Source organism: Ochlerotatus camptorhynchus, unplaced genomic scaffold (assembly GCF_037179485.1).
Source record: "Ochlerotatus camptorhynchus isolate MF236.1 unplaced genomic scaffold, CSIRO-AGI_Acam_v1.1 ptg000361l, whole genome shotgun sequence".
Lineage (NCBI taxonomy): Eukaryota > Metazoa > Arthropoda > Insecta > Diptera > Culicidae > Ochlerotatus > Ochlerotatus camptorhynchus.
In genome coordinates this window covers 257108-273048 of record NW_027040849.1, presented here as the reverse complement: position 1 = coordinate 273048, position 15941 = coordinate 257108, and the positions used below count along the sequence as shown (strand labels likewise).

General features: G+C 43.0%; 1 protein-coding gene across 2 annotated transcripts in view; it reads right to left on the bottom strand.

Moving 5' to 3' along the window:
- The window catches only part of Dg (Dystroglycan), a 542469-nt gene that overhangs the window by 370036 nt on the left and 156492 nt on the right, over positions 1-15941 (bottom strand). The gene's annotated exons all lie outside the window — the stretch shown is intronic.

The following is a 15941-nucleotide window of genomic DNA, read 5'->3' as shown; positions in this document are numbered from 1 at the left end:
CGCCAGTGTCAGGTAATTCTTAGCAAGTGTTTTTGTCATAACTGATTCCACTCACCGAGAGAAGCTGTTCTACGAAAGAAGAACCCAACAATTGGTACGTTGGTATTGTTCGGAAAGGCTACTACTCACTCACAAAGAAGATTCGTAATTCCTCAACTAGGTACTTCCTCGTTCAGCAAGGGTGGAACAGCCACTTCCTTCCATTTGCAAATCGTCGCTATCCGTTTTGAGCCGCGCCGCGTGAAAGTGGCGAGGCGAGCAAAATCTCAGGAAAATCCTTTCCAGGACACATTGTTGGTGCTATCGCCAACCACCATCGTAAAGGCTAAAGGAAGATGATTATGTTATTTTGTGCCAGTTAATTTCTTCCAACCTTGCCTTGAAGAGCTCTCTTTGCCTTCTTCGAACGAACTGGCGGCAGTGCTGAAAAAAAAAGAATAGAAAGAACCATTCTTCCCATTGGTTCTATGGGGATGGCACGAGCAAAAATCACCATCCACTGGCAGTAAAAGGGTGCAAAAGACCACCAACACCACCTACAGGCTGATGTCAGCTCATTAATTTTGTGAGGCTCGTTTATTATAGTTTTCTTCCATTCTTCTTCGGCCTTTTCAGACCGACCAATGGTGACTGCATGCGCGCTTTTTAAACGGCTTCCACGTGGAACAGCCAAACGGACGAGCATTTTATAGGTACTTAACGATTTGGAAGATCTAAATGGTTAGGCGGTAACGGCGCGGTGTACCGGAGGTGGCGGGTTCGATTTCCAGTCAAGTCAAGCAATTAGTTGGACTGGTAAAGTTTTTGATTTCCGTACAAATGCAAAAATGGCACTGGCTTAGAAGCTCTCCATTAATAAATGTAGAAGTGCTCAAAAACACCACGTTGACGACAGGTTAAAAGCTCCAATTGAGGCGTAATAGTCAAATGAGGAAGAGAGACGAGTGGTTTAATTCTCCGAAACACTCTGACGATTTTTGTTTGGATTGGAGCGAGGCGTGTTGAAAGGATTTTTGAAATGGAAAGGAAAACAAAGTTAGGATAGGATGCTTTGCGGAGAGGGTTTTGCGGGAAAAAGGTGGTGCTTTTCCTATATTTGCTTGTTATGATTATGGTTGAAATTTTGAAATAATGATTTACCAGACCAGAGAGGTAGTTTATCGTTTAGCGAGGCTCTTGTTTTTATAGAGGCCGTGCATTGCGTTTTCTTTGCTTTTAAAAGGTTAATGATGTTGGAAAACGAATTAGATATGAGGATGTTACTTTTGCTACGCCACTGTCTGTCGATTGATGGAAAAATTATGCTTTATTTTTTTTTATCTAGTTCGTTTATTTAGAAGGCTCAATCGCGTTAGCTTTACGGAGCCGTTAGTTCATTGTTTTTTGTTTGTAGTTTGTTTGTCTAGTAGGAGTTGGGCCGAATACTCGCGGCTTACTCGAGGTTAGAGAGGTACATTGTCGAAGGATAGGATCAGGGGAGGAGCTTGGGGGCAAGGTTTCGTTGTCTCATCAGAGCGTTGTCGCCAGTATTAACGGTAGTGCGGTTCTTGTTTCGTCTGGGCTTCGACCGGCTATGGTGACCAGTGGGCGACGATAAATGATGTTTTATTAAATTAGATTTAGTTCACAACTGTTTCATATCACTTCATTTAATTTTTTCAATGATAATATCGTTATAACATAGTATCTTTTAAAGATTTATTGTACAGACAATTTACAAGAGGCAATGCGGCTCGGGTTGTACGGATGGGTACGTGTGATGCGATCGCGATCGATCATGTAGGTTTGGCACCTAACCGATTAGATTTTGATGTGCTGTCGTATGCATACGTGTCCTCCCTCACACGATCATGATGGCACACGATCAAGTGACCGTAAGGACACGGCGGATCGTGTTTGTTTGTTTTCGGTCAGTAGCTCACAAAGAACACTCGTGTCTGGTAATCTGTCCGAGGATCAGTTAACTTGTGACCTCTGAGTACCTAAACTCTGATCCTCACCTCCCGGAACTCGATGGGGTTGTTGGTTATAAATCAATATAAATATGCGAACAATGATACAATTGGTATTCTCTCTCTTTTCTTACAGAAAAAAATGCGGCCAAGAAAAGCAAACTTCATCTACCTAATCTTGAAACCAAGGGATCCGAAGGCCGCTTCGAAAAAAATAATTACGTTTTGATTTTTCTAAAAATATTGAAAAAAAGTATCAAAAATCTAAAAAAATCAAATTTTTTCTAATTTTTTAAAGAAAATTCACGTGCAAAAACATGTTTTATAAGTCATTATGGCATAAAGTTGGACTCAAAAAACCACAAAACATCAACTTTTCGGTTTTTCTGAGAGTCCAATTTTTTTTCATTATGGGATAGAAGAAAATTTTTTGCATGTAATTTTTGGCAAAAATCTAAGGAAGAAACTGATTTTCTTGGATTTTTGATAATTTTTCCCAATATTTTTAGAAAAATAAAAACGTACCGAAAATATTTTTTTATTTTTGGGCCGGTGAGCTTCCCCTTAATGTGGGTGAAGCGGCAAAGAAGGCAGTTGATGCGACCTCCAGAACCATCCTCGACCAAAAAACCGGTTTTTTTTACCATCCCTGTTAAGTCAGAGCAACAGGAAACCAAATTCCTTCCCAATGAATGAACCCAGGAATGCCCAAATCTGTTTTTGGTAAACTGACTAACCCCTTGTCTTGAACGTAGAATTATGGCGGTCATGGGATCGAAGAAACCGAAAACGATTGAAATTGCACTACTGAGAATTAAAATGGACACCTATTTCTCCATAACCGGCGACGGTGGTGTAGTGGTAAGCGTGACCCCAATGGGTCTGGATTCAATCCCAGCCGAGGTCGGTGGGATTTTTCTTAGGCATAAAATTCTCTGGTCACGTCTTCCTTCGGAAGGCAAGTAAAGCCGTTGGTCCCGGCCCATGTATGTTTATGATTGGGTGGGATATCCTACGCAGGTGCGGAAGCTGCCTTCCTGCACATTCCATTGCCGTCAATGGATGGCAATCGATGTCCGTCGGTGATTGGCACTATATTGCGGAACAGAGGCCGACGTTAAATAAAGGAATGAAGACCTATTTCTCCATGCCCAAAGTTTGCAGCAAATGTCAGGCCATTTGGCATATCACCAAGGACTGCGACGATTTCAAAAGATGCTCCAACTGCTGAGAGGAACAAAAGAAGAATGAATGTAACCGCAAAATGCAGCCAGTCAACAAAGAGTGCCTTACTTTCATCCAGGAGAAACAAATTATTCATATACAGATTACGCAGAATGTGAATCCATTGATAGCAAGGAAAACATTCAAAGACGAAGACCCGGGAGAAATACATCCCTCTCCAGTCGGAATTGCAAACGGATAAGAAAGAATCCAGATCCGAAGGCAACGAATCCGAAGACGAAGTTCCCAAAGCGGTTCCTTGCCGTACTAGAACTCCATGCCCACCAAATGTCGCAGCAAGGATTCCAGCTTTGAGATCACCATGGTTGAAACGGAGCTATCTCGAAGTGATGACTTCAACGATGATGAGAAGGAAGAGGAGGAGTACCGGTTCGGTTCAACCGACGATTCTTTCACATTCAGCAGATTTGCTCCACAGTACGCAAGTACACAGTGGCCCTGGTCAACATATTGAACCTGGTCATAGTCAGCCGAGGTATATTCCGGTTGATGCGCACTTTTGCCTACCTCCAGGTGAAGGTCGGGGCCCTCTTCGAGGGCGACTTTATCCCGGCCAGCAGGATTGCCTGTATGACAGGATGACAAGAGCACATACAGCATCAACTTCCGAACCTATCGACTAGATGCTTACGTCACATGACGACTTGAGTGTGAAACAATCGACAGAACTGTTTCCGCACATCGAAGGTACGTGAGCAAATCGGCGATCATCTCTTTTGCCAGTGGCGGCGTGGGGAGATACCCCTCACCAACCCTCCCCAACAGGGGAGTTTGGTAAAGGAGATGATTCGTGCCTTCCTGAAAATTGACCTTTGATCGCTTTCTACTCACTCTATTCAATTTTCACACTGCCGGCCTCGGGGTGGATCAGGATGTGACCCAGACTACATTAACCACATCCGGATTCACTCTCATGTCTCACAAAATTCAACGAGCCGATAAATCATCTGAAATCAATAACTATTGACAGTCACATAAAAGTCATAATACATGTTCAAAGTATACCCAAAAAGGATGAGCATGGTGATTAACAAGATATATTGTGCTTTGCTTTGGCATTAAGACTATCGTGAAAATACTCGATCGTTGTAAATATTTGTTCACACGTCAACCACAAAGCGATTATTCGATACAACACTCCAAAATAAGTACCCGCAACTGAAAATTGTAGCAACGAGACCAACCGGCAAATAATGGAGAAAATATAGAACTGCTAAATGTTTACTAAACAACCTAGAACGGGCACCACGGCGTCCATAGACCAACTAAATAATTAATTAGGACCTTTTACAATCGTAACGATTACCTACCTGGAATGAACTATTTGACTTGCCCCATACAGTGGGTAGATCACTTTTTCGTGGTACGTTACGGGATGTAACATCTACCACCGATTCCAAGTCCTGACTACTTCAAACTAGGGGAACAGGATTTTTCAGTAACCAAAAGGAACACATATGTAGATGGAACACTAAGATCTTAGTCCTTGTTACATTTTATGTCTTACTGATAGTGACAAGACTCGACTTTGTCCACCGAGGATGATCTTTGAACAAGGAAAAAATGAGTCAGTTAGTCTTCATCTATGTTATTGCTAATCTTCTATTCGTTGTTCCCTAGTTTAAAGTGGTTAAGACTAGGGTTCTGATGCATGGTCATTATCAGTGTCATTCCTTAATTTTGTTGCTAAGGAATCCAATTTTGACTGACAAAGGGGCGCGTTTTTGGAGGATGTTTCAACACTCCGATGGGTATAAAGAACGAGACCTTTTAATTAGAATCAGATCCTTGCGATAAAGGCAAGAATGACAAGTGTATCAAAACCGAATACTTCATCATTTCGCAATAGTGATGAAGTAATACGACATGAACTTAACTAAAAAATCAATTTTTATAGTTGGAGATGCTTAACATCAAATATTAGACTTAAAGTGGTCATTTTATACGATAGATAAGGAGATGACAGTATAGAGTTGATAGTTCCGTTAGAGTACGGCGAGGGAGCGACTAGTTTAAAGCTAGAACATGTTCCGGATATGACCTGGGAGGTGGCTGAAAATTGTATTAAGAAGGATCAGATCTCACCATAGCTGGATAAACATGGTTTTTTTTTTAATTCTTTTGAACTTCTTCGCATAGAGAATTGGAAGCTGAAATCCACTCTAATTCCCCTCGGTTTGGACATAATCCTGCTTTCGTCAGTTGTATGCAACGACTTTGCCGCCTTGTGGCGAATGATAATGTATTTAAAACAATAAAAAACTCTTAACCCCTTTTTTTCTGGTGCAAATGAGTGACACAGAAACGCTTGCACATCATCTGTGCTGAGTGTGAAAATAAATAGAATGCATTTTCAGACTCTTTTTTTTGCAAATGTGATTAAAGCGTAGGGGAAATGGATGTAATGTCGGCCTAAATGCCCCTGATTTGGGCCCATACATAAATTCAGCAATCGACTAAATTTTCAATAGGAACCAAAAATATCCCTTAGTACCGTCCCAATGACGCGTTCATCTAGATAAAATTGATAAACAGCGGATTTTTAGCGATGGGCCTAATACTAGATCCATAGGCCAACATTAGAGCCATTTCCCCTATATGGAAACAATCGGAACTGTACCCTTTGGGACTATAGTTATAGCGTCCTCTACTCTAGGAAATAGGAAATTCCGACTATAGCCTGTGAATGTGTAGACCCCCGGTAGGAGCAGCATCATCATCACCATCATCATCGTAGGGTCTCCAAATGTAATTTACGGTGAACGCAATCCATTTTCCGGCAGCCGAGCGCTTGTTGGTAGCTTTGGGAGATTCACCGGTAGGTAGACAGAAAAGTTTATTTTATTCAATTTATTTTAATTAAAATGTTATGTACGCGATCCCTTCCTTTTGCCGCCCATTGCATTCTGCATGCTTGGTGTGAATACCGTTTCGGTAGATTTAGGGAAATTGTTACGGGAATGGCGCCATAGCTGGAATGGTTTAGCAAACAAACCACCGGAGCTTCGATGTTTATGGAAGCTCCCAAAGGGACATTAATCGGATTTAGCTTACAGCGACAGTCATATATGCTGTTGGTATGTGGCGTGGGACGTCGTTTTCGGCGTCGTGAACCATGGCATAGTTGAGATCATAAAATCAATTTTGGACTTAATTAACTACAAATTACGTGCCATTTTGGGTACCATTACGAATGGGTTAATGGCGCCAGGACTGAGACAGTACGAAGTGAGTCGCTAGCTTGCGTTAGACGGTATAATTGTATGATTCGGAATGGTTTAGGGGCAATTGTTGGATGGTGCCGGGTGTGATTCTGGGATGAACAGTAGAGAGTCTAGTCAGGAAAAATAAATGTCATTATAAACGGGTAGACAGATGGTGTAGGATCGCTAGAAGAGAGGATTTAACACCTACGATTTTATGTTATAGCTATTGTTGCTACACACACACCTAAATGCTAACGTTTTTAGGACCCCAACAAATAATAGTCAGTCAAATTAGTTTTGGCTGTCAAACCGAGCTACGTGTTTTCTGGTATTGTGCTATTTACTTCGTTTGTAATTATACTTATAACTCTTGTTCCCTGAATCATGCGTTAAGAAATACGCTGTGAACGGTTTTTAGACGTTCAGGCGTCTCAGATAGTTTTTTTTTTTTTTTTGTTAATTACTTTATTTGTACAGGCTCATTCGAATAAACTTTACAGAGCCAAGTTATCATTTTCTTTACACATTATAAATGTCTTAAATCTAAAATTAAAGGATTGGAACCGATTACTCGCGGTCTTCTCGAGGTTAGTGGATGACAATTGTTTGGATCGGGAGAGGGAAAAGGAGATTTGGAATATGATTTATGATTCAAAAATTTCACTATTTCTAAAACAAATACTTAATCCTATCGACGTTATATCAACTCTGTAATTATACAATTATTACAGAAACAAATCTACAAAAAAAATACACACACACATACAAAATACAAACTAAACACAAGGTTAATAAAACTTACAATCTAATGTTAATATTCTTAAAGTAAACATATATGAGTTTCATAAACTCCAGATCGCGTCTAGCCAAAATATCCCGAACTGGAACATTAGGTTGTCTACCTCGAGCCCGAAGGGAATCGTACAACTCGGATCTGACTCCGCGGTGCTCAGCACATGACCAAATAATGTGATCAGCGTCCTGGTAACCTTGTTCACATTCACAGAGACTGCTGTCCTTCAGCCCAACACGGAACAAGTGAGCGTTTAACGAATAGTGATTGGACATGAGGCGAGACATCATACGAATGAAGTCTCGACCCACATCCAACCCCTTGAACCAAGAACTCTTCGACACCTTAGGGATGATCGAATATAGCCATCGTCCCAAACTCCCTTCACTCCACTTATTCTGCCAGCTGACGAGTGACTGTTGACGATAAATGAAGAAAAATTCATCGTAGGCGATTTGTCGATCGTAAATATCGCCTTCCATAGCGCCCACCTTAGCAAGTGAGTCAGCCATCTCATTGCCCGGAATCGAGCAATGAGATGGGACCCATGCAAAGGTGATGACAAAAGATCTTAAAGATAAAGCACATAAAAGCTCTCGTATTTTCATGAGAAAATACGAGGAGTGCTTTACCGGCCTCATAGAGCGAATAGCCTCGACAGAACTGAGACTATCCGTAAAAATAAAATAATGATCTGGTGCAAGTGAGGCGATCGTTTCTAGCGTATAATGTATTGCCGCCAGCTCAGCAACATATACGGAACAAGGAGCTTGAAGCATTCGAGAGGCGCTATGAAATTCGTTAAAAATACCAAAACCAGCGGACGACTCTATTAGTGATCCATCTGTGAAGAACGATCTTGCGGAATCAACTTGGCCAAACTTTGCAGCGTAAATTGACGGAACAATCATGGAACGATGATGTTCTGGGATCCCACGAATCTCCCGCGTCATAGATAAATCAAAACTAACTGAATTGCCGAAGTCGGAGAAGCATACACGATGAGGATTATGCTGTGAAGGGCTGACATCCTGTGTTATGTACACGTAGTACAATGACATAAAACGAGTTTGAGGGTTCAGCTCAAGAAGCTTTTCAAAGTTTTCGATTACCAGTGGGTTCATAACTTCGCAACGGGTGAGGAGCCTGAGGGACAATTCCGAGAACCGATCCGATAGTGGCAACATTCCCGCCAACACTTCTAGACTCATCGTATGAGTCGAGTGCATGCATCCTAACGCGATACGAAGACAACGATACTGGATACGTTCCAGTTTGATGATGTGAGTTTTAGCCGCCGACTGGAAACAAAAACTACCGTATTCTAAAACCGATAAAATCGTTGTCCGGTACAACGTTAGAAGATCTTGCGGATGGGCTCCCCACCACGTTCCGGTAATTGTTCGGAGAAAATTGATCCTTTGTTGGCATTTTCGTCTCAGATACTCAATGTGGGATCTCCAGGTGCATTTTGAATCGAACCAGACCCCAAGATATTTGAAGGACATAGAATGAGTGATCGGTTTACCCAAAAGTTGAAGCTTTGGTTGTGCTGGGCTATGCTTCCTAGAAAAAACGACCAACTCAGTTTTCTCCGTGGAGAATTCGATACCTAGCTGAATAGCCCAAGTAGACAAATTGTCTAAGGTATCCTGTAAGGGTCCTTGCAGGTCGACCCCTTTGGGCCCTGTCATAGACACTACGCCGTCATCTGCAAGTTGTCTCAACGTGCAGTTGTCACTTAGACAATTGTCAATTTCTCTGACGTAGAAATTATACAAAAGGGGGCTTAAACATGAGCCCTGGGGGAGACCCATGTAACTAAATCGAGAAGCTGTAGAGTTTCCATGAGAAAAGCTCATATGTTTCTCTGACAGCAAATTGTACAAAAAGTTATTTATTAATGGAGAAAGGCCACAAGCGTGGAGTTTGTCTGAAAGGACTTCAACGGATACTGAATCAAAAGCCCCCTTGATATCCAAGAATACAGAAGCCATTTGCTCTTTTTTAGCAAAAGCCAACTGAATTTCTGTGGAAAGCAACGCGAGACAGTCGTTCGTTCCCTTGCCCCTACGGAATCCAAATTGAGTATCTGAGAGTAGGTGGTTTGTCTCAACCCATTTTTCCAAGCGAAAAAGGATCATTTTCTCCAACAATTTTCGAATGCACGATAACATCGCGATGGGACGATACGAGTTATGATCTGAAGCGGGTTTTCCAGGCTTTTTAATGGCTATAACTCTCACTTGCCTCCAATCATCCGGAACAATATTGAGCTCCAGGAACTGACAAAACAAGTTCAACATGCGCCTCTTAGCGACGTCTGGGAGGTTCTTCAACAAGTTGAACTTGATTCTATCAGCCCCCGGAGCCGAATTGCCACACGAAAGGAGCGCGAGTGAGAGTTCCAGCATTGAAAAAGGCTGGCTGATCTCGTCTACAGAATTTGTCGTTTCGCGAGGAATCATCTGTGCCGGCACGGAATCAGGACATACTTTTCGCGCGAACTTGAGAATCCAACGATCTGAGTACTCCTCGCTCTCGTTGTTCGAAGACCGGTTACGCATCCTTCGCGCCGCGTTCCAAAGCGTATTCATCGACGTTTCACGCGATAATCCGTCCACGAATTGCCGCCAGTATCCGCGTTTCTTGGCTTTGATGAGGCTCTTGAGTTCGCGTTCAAGAGCCGAGTACGCTTCGAAATACACGGGTGTTCCACGTTTCCGGAAAAGCTTAAACGCGTCGGACTTTTTACGATAAACCTCAGTGCATTGGTGGTCCCACCAAGGGGAAGGAGGTTTCCTACGCAAAGACGTTCCTGGAACCGGCCGAGTTTGAGCTCGAAGCGCGCTGTCCAAGATCAGATTGGAGAGGAAGTTATATTCCTCCAACGGTGGAAGCCCTTCTACCGACGACACGGCTTCCTCTATCGCGGTCTTGAACGTTGTCCAATCGATATTACGGGTGAGGTCGTACGCGACGTTAACGGATTCCGACGGATTGAACCCACTGGCAATCGAAATTTTGATCGGCAAGTGATCACTACCGTGGGGATCCTGGATCACATTCCACGTGCAATCCAACGATAATGAGTTAGAGCAAAGTGTGAGGTCTAATTTACTTCCATTCGAAGATGGTCCAGCCAAACGTGTTACTTCTCCATTGTTAAGAATTGTCATATTGAAGTTATCACAGAGGTCATATATAAAAGTAGAACGGTTGTCATCATACAGTTCCCCCCAGCCTGTACCGTGGGAATTCAAATCTCCCATAATCAACCGTGGAGCAGGAAGTACTGAACATATATCTGAAAGTTGTTTTCGATTAACAACGGCTCTAGGAGGAATATAAACAGAAGCAATACAAAGGCTCTTACCTTTAATAATAGCCTGACATGCGACAACTTCAATACCTGTAGATTGTGGAAGATTCACTCTATAGAAAGAATGGCAATTTTTGATCCCCAAAAGTACCCCTCCTCCACGCGAATCCTCACGATCCAGTCGAATAATGTTAAAATCATAAAAAGGAAGATCGATATCCGAAGAGAGCCAAGTTTCACAAAGAGCAAATGCATCACAATCATTATTGTGAACTAAAAACTTAAGAGAGTCTAATTTAGGAATAAGACTTCGACAATTCCACTGTAGAATAGTGATCAAATCCCCGACCTCGTTTGGAAAATTATCCATCGAAGGAAATGATTGCTGCAATGAGGGGCCACTTCAATGTCAATTGCTTCAAGAGGGTCTTCACAGTAGGAAGCATTGCCAGAACAATGCTTTTGAGAGGATCAGAAATATTCAGGTACTTGAGAATATCGTCCACAATTTTATCAAATGAGAACAACCCAGATGAAGAAGGGGCTTCTGTTCTTAAAAATGGGACATCAGGGGTTTTGGATGTCCCCGGGAGAGGTGGAAAATCCTGGGTATAGTCAGTTCTTCTGAATCCAGGAGGAGTAGAAACTTCCTTTTTTCCACCACTCCTTGATTTGGACAAGCTGATTTGGGGTTCTTCATTCTCAACTTTCCGCGAACGGATGCGTTTTCGTTTCCGTGCTGAAAAACAGAAAGAAGTTCCCTCCTCAGCCAAGTCAGAGTCAGTCTCGTCATCTGACAAAAGAGAAAAGGGATTTTTGTCGTTGGTCGATGGCGTGACCGTCTTAAGCATTTCTGCAAAAGACTGCCGGGAACGTTCCTTAAGTGAGCGTTGTAATTTCTCCCCGCGTTGTTTGTACACCGGGCATGACGAGATACCATGAGGAGTTCCCTTACAGTACACGCATTTTGGTGCGGTAGCTGCACAGGTGTCATCCCCATGCTTCTCTCCGCATTTGGAACAGCGTGCCTTGCTGCCACAGTGGGAGGCCGTATGTCCCAACTGCTTACAGTTTTGGCAGTTCATGACCCGGGGAACGAACAAACGCACAGGTAGTCGAAGTTTTCCCAGCTCGATGTAGTGAGGAAGGGCTGAACCAGAAAAGGTCACACGGAACGAGTCTGTGGGGGTAAAACTCTTTTTACCCTCGCTGACAGATACTGAGCCCAGTTTTTGGACATCCAGTATCTTCACCGGAGGAAGCAAACGGTTCTTGAAACGGCCAACCGCCTGCTTCTCCAAGATCTCGGGGGTCAGACTCGCTTCGGTGACCACACCTTCGATCTCCACATCACGAGCTGGGATGTAAACTCTGTACTCGAGCGTGAAGAGCTGGGAGGCAGCAATCTCGTTAGCCTGCTTCAGGTTAGAGACGGAGACACGAAGTTTATTGTGCCTAACCTTCGTGATTTCAGTCACGGCCGAGTATCGCTTCGTCAGATCATTAGTAATTTGCATTACATTCAAAGGTTTGTTTCTGGGCTGAAAGTAGACAACCCATGGGCCAGTCGAGTCATCTGGATAGGCTCGCGATCGGGGGTTTATCTGAGCCTGTCCTTTGCCAGACTGAGACGATGAACCAGGGAGAGGTGACGTACGTTTTCGACCCTTCTTGCCATCGCGTGGCAAAGTGGTGTCATCTTCCGACAAAACGTCCATTTCGTCTTGCGACAAAATGTCCATTTTGCCGTACTAGTGGGAGCGAAAAACGCTCTACCACTGAAACGATAATCACTCGGACACAATACACAAAAAAAAATACAAACACAGAACACAAACTTAAAATTTAACTGTGGGCGAAAGAGAGAAACAAGAACAAAAACTTATCTGATAATCCTATACTACTACCACCGAGCGTTTAAACGGCAGCAGCGGAGCGACGCGCAGCGTGGATGATCTTCGATCAGTGTGTGCGGGCGGTCTTCGTTGGTGTGTGCTTATGTGAGGGTCGGCACTCAGCTGAACACACGATGATAGATGAGCGGTGTAAATGCGGAGGCAGATGCTGACACTCGATGACGATGATCCGTGTGCAGGTATGCGTTACCACGCACCGATGGTGCGCAAAATGGTTGGCGAATTGGCAATCGTAAAAACAATTTTCCTTCCGATGATGCCGAAAACACACTTTCTTCTCAGAAAAAAACTCACTTTTAGTTAATTATTTAGCTGGGAACTCTAAGCGAGAAAAAAACTGACAATTTAAATCAAGCGAATAGCGAGAAAACTTCCAAAATAGCGGAGCGCGAACTAAGTCGACCGTACTTCTTGCTAGGACGCAGTGGAATGAATCGTCTCAGATAGTTATCCAGTGCAAATATGATAAAACAAACATAGCCCTGCCGTCATCCAATAGTGAAAGCAAGACCAGGAAGCCAGGTATCAACCAGCAAACAATGAGGATCCCATCAAGAAACGGGGAAAAGGTAAAGGTGACTACTAGGGTGGGTCAACTTTAGAATCCCTTGCTCCCCACTGCTCTGTTGAACTTTGTATTATTGGTGGAGTTGCGAAAGATAAAAGCAGTATGTAATACCATTGTCATGCAAAATATTACATTCTTCCTCCTCTCTGTGTGTATACTGACACCCGTTTCCTGGTGCTGCTGACGACTGAGTACCATTGGCAATATGACTAAGAAGAAGGCAGTTACAAAGCGTGGGCTGAAAAATACGCTTAAATCCTACCAGCGTTCAACCGGGGGATGTAAGATTCGCTTACAATTATGTGGGATTCATCATCAGAGGATGTTAGTGGAGACCGCATGAACCGAGGATGCGATATACCTAGCTGCGGTCCAATGCAAGAAAATTGGAGACCGAAAAATGGAGACCGAAAAATGTAGAGTGTATTAGTGAGGTAAATTAGTTATGTCGAAAAAAAAAATTGGCAACAAACTGCCGACTGGACTCGTACCACGAACGTTGAGATTACTAGACCTGTGCTTTCTCCACTGCTCTCTCCAGGCTTCTGAATATGGCTTAAAAGCAAACATGAAGTGCTCATTTTCTCGCATACTCGACTTCGTATGCTTTTTCTGCTGGAGAGATTCGAGGCAAGTGTGTGCGTCGTTCTACAATGTTCTACAATGTGCGTCGTTCTACAAGCTTACTGGTATAGTCGAAAGCGTAGATAGAACACGAAATAAAAAAGACAAAAAACCATTACGCTTGCATGGTCAATGTCTAACATTCGTTGCGATGTTCATAAACAGTGGATGACAGGAAACGGAACTAACATTCATTGTAATAGATTTTTGGTTTGCGTGTACGAATCTGCAAAAAAACTTGGTTTTTCAACAACGATAACCATATAACCATCCGGTTGGAGAAGCTGGAAGCAATTTGGGAGAAGATCCACGGATATATTACGGACATTACGATACATGATCATTTCACCAGTGATACAGAGATCATATTATTAGGCGATTTAGATTGATAGTGATCGGCTTCTAGATTACCAATCTAAATTGCCTAATATTAGAACACACGGCAATCACAACCCGATAAATGTAAACGTATACATATATCACACAACGTTCTAAATTCAGCATACGCTACTGCAAAGCGAAATTGGCATTTTTGGAGAAACTTTGGGACACTGAAAAACCATCGAAGAACGCTTCGGCTCGTGGACTTGATTTATCGTAACAGCCTACGGCCAAACATGTTTGATTATGGAAGTTGATATTTTGAGCGACAAATCGCCTGCAACGATTTTTTCTCCATTTCTCGTCAGCAAGTCCTCATAAGTTGGCAACAAAAATGGAATGATAGTGATTTGGGAAGATGGTTACATTCTATTCTCCCACAGGTGTCGAACAAACCATGGTTCAAATGGTTGGACATAAGCCGTGACTTTATACGCGTTATATACGTTAGACACGCGCTTCTATCGAATTGGGCTCTCAGGCAGCAATTTATGTGCGTGTGGCAGTGGTTATCACAATATCGAGCATGTTGTTTGGTTATGTACCCTACACCGTGTTGCCAGATCGAAGTTATCCACATCCCTCAGGGCCCGAGGAAAACAACCCGCGATACCCGTTAGAGATGTCTTGGCGAGCCGAGATCTCGACTATTTGAATTTAATTTATGTGTTTTTAAAACAGATAGATCTGAGGATTTAGTAGTTAGTGCCATCTTGTGTTCTCCCAAGTTGTTAGCTACCCATCGGTGTACCCCCATGTTTGTATTTTTCATCAGTATGCCACTTAGCTCGAGATCAAGAGCACATGGATCTCCAAACCTTGTGTTCTCAATCCCTACCCTGCCATCCATTTGTTACAGTTTGTTACCCCTAACCTTGAGATAGCCTCGAGTAATCGGCCCCCACTTTTCTAACGTTAGTTTTAAGTAATTGTGATCTAAACAATGAATGCCGGCTCCGCAAAGTTACAGCAAATTAGCCTGGAATAATAAACGCGTTATAAAAAAAAAACATGTGTGGTTCTAACAAATGACATTACATACTGTCTAACAGTATTACTGATAAGTGGTTGAGTATCTGTGATCTATATTCTTCGTTAATCCGTTGGAAAAGTGATCGTCCTGAGGCAGTGCACTATGGGCAAAAATGGGCCCAAAACTACCAAAAAAAAAAAAGGAAATGTTTTTTTACAGCTCTATTTTTCGTAAAACATAAGCACTTTATGCATGGTTTTAGAATACTATGTCTTTCCCCTATATAAACATCTGTCTGTCTGTCTGTCTGTCTGTCTGTCTGTCTGTCTGTCTGTCTGTCTGTCTGTCTGTCTGTCTGTCTGTCTGTCTGTCTGTCTGTCTGTCTGTCTGTCTGTCTGTCTGTCTGTCTGTCTGTCTGTCTGTCTGTCTGTCTGTCTGTCTGTCTGTCTGTCTGTCTGTCTGTCTGTCTGTCTGTCTGTCTGTCTGTCTGTCTGTCTGTCTGTCTGTCTGTCTGTCTGTCTGTCTGTCTGTCTGTCTGTCTGTCTGTCTGTCTGTCTGTCTGTCTGTCTGTCTGTCTGTCTGTCTGTCTGTCTGTCTGTCTGTCTGTCTGTCTGTCTGTCTGTCTGTCTGTCTGTCTGTCTGTCTGTCTGTCTGTCTGTCTGTCTGTCTGTCTGTCTGTCTGTCTGTCTGTCTGTCTGTCTGTCTGTCTGTCTGTCTGTCTGTCTGTCTGTCTGTCTGTCTGTCTGTCTGTCTGTCTGTCTGTCTGTCTGTCTGTCTGTCTGTCTGTCTGTCTGTCTGTCTGTCTGTCTGTCTGTCTGTCTGTCTGTCTGTCTGTCTGTCTGTCTGTCTGTCTGTCTGTCTGTCTGTCTGTCTGTCTGTCTGTCTGTCTGTCTGTCTGTCTGTCTGTCTGTCTGTCTGTCTGTCTGTCTGTCTGTCTGTCTGTCTGTCTGTCTGTCTGTCT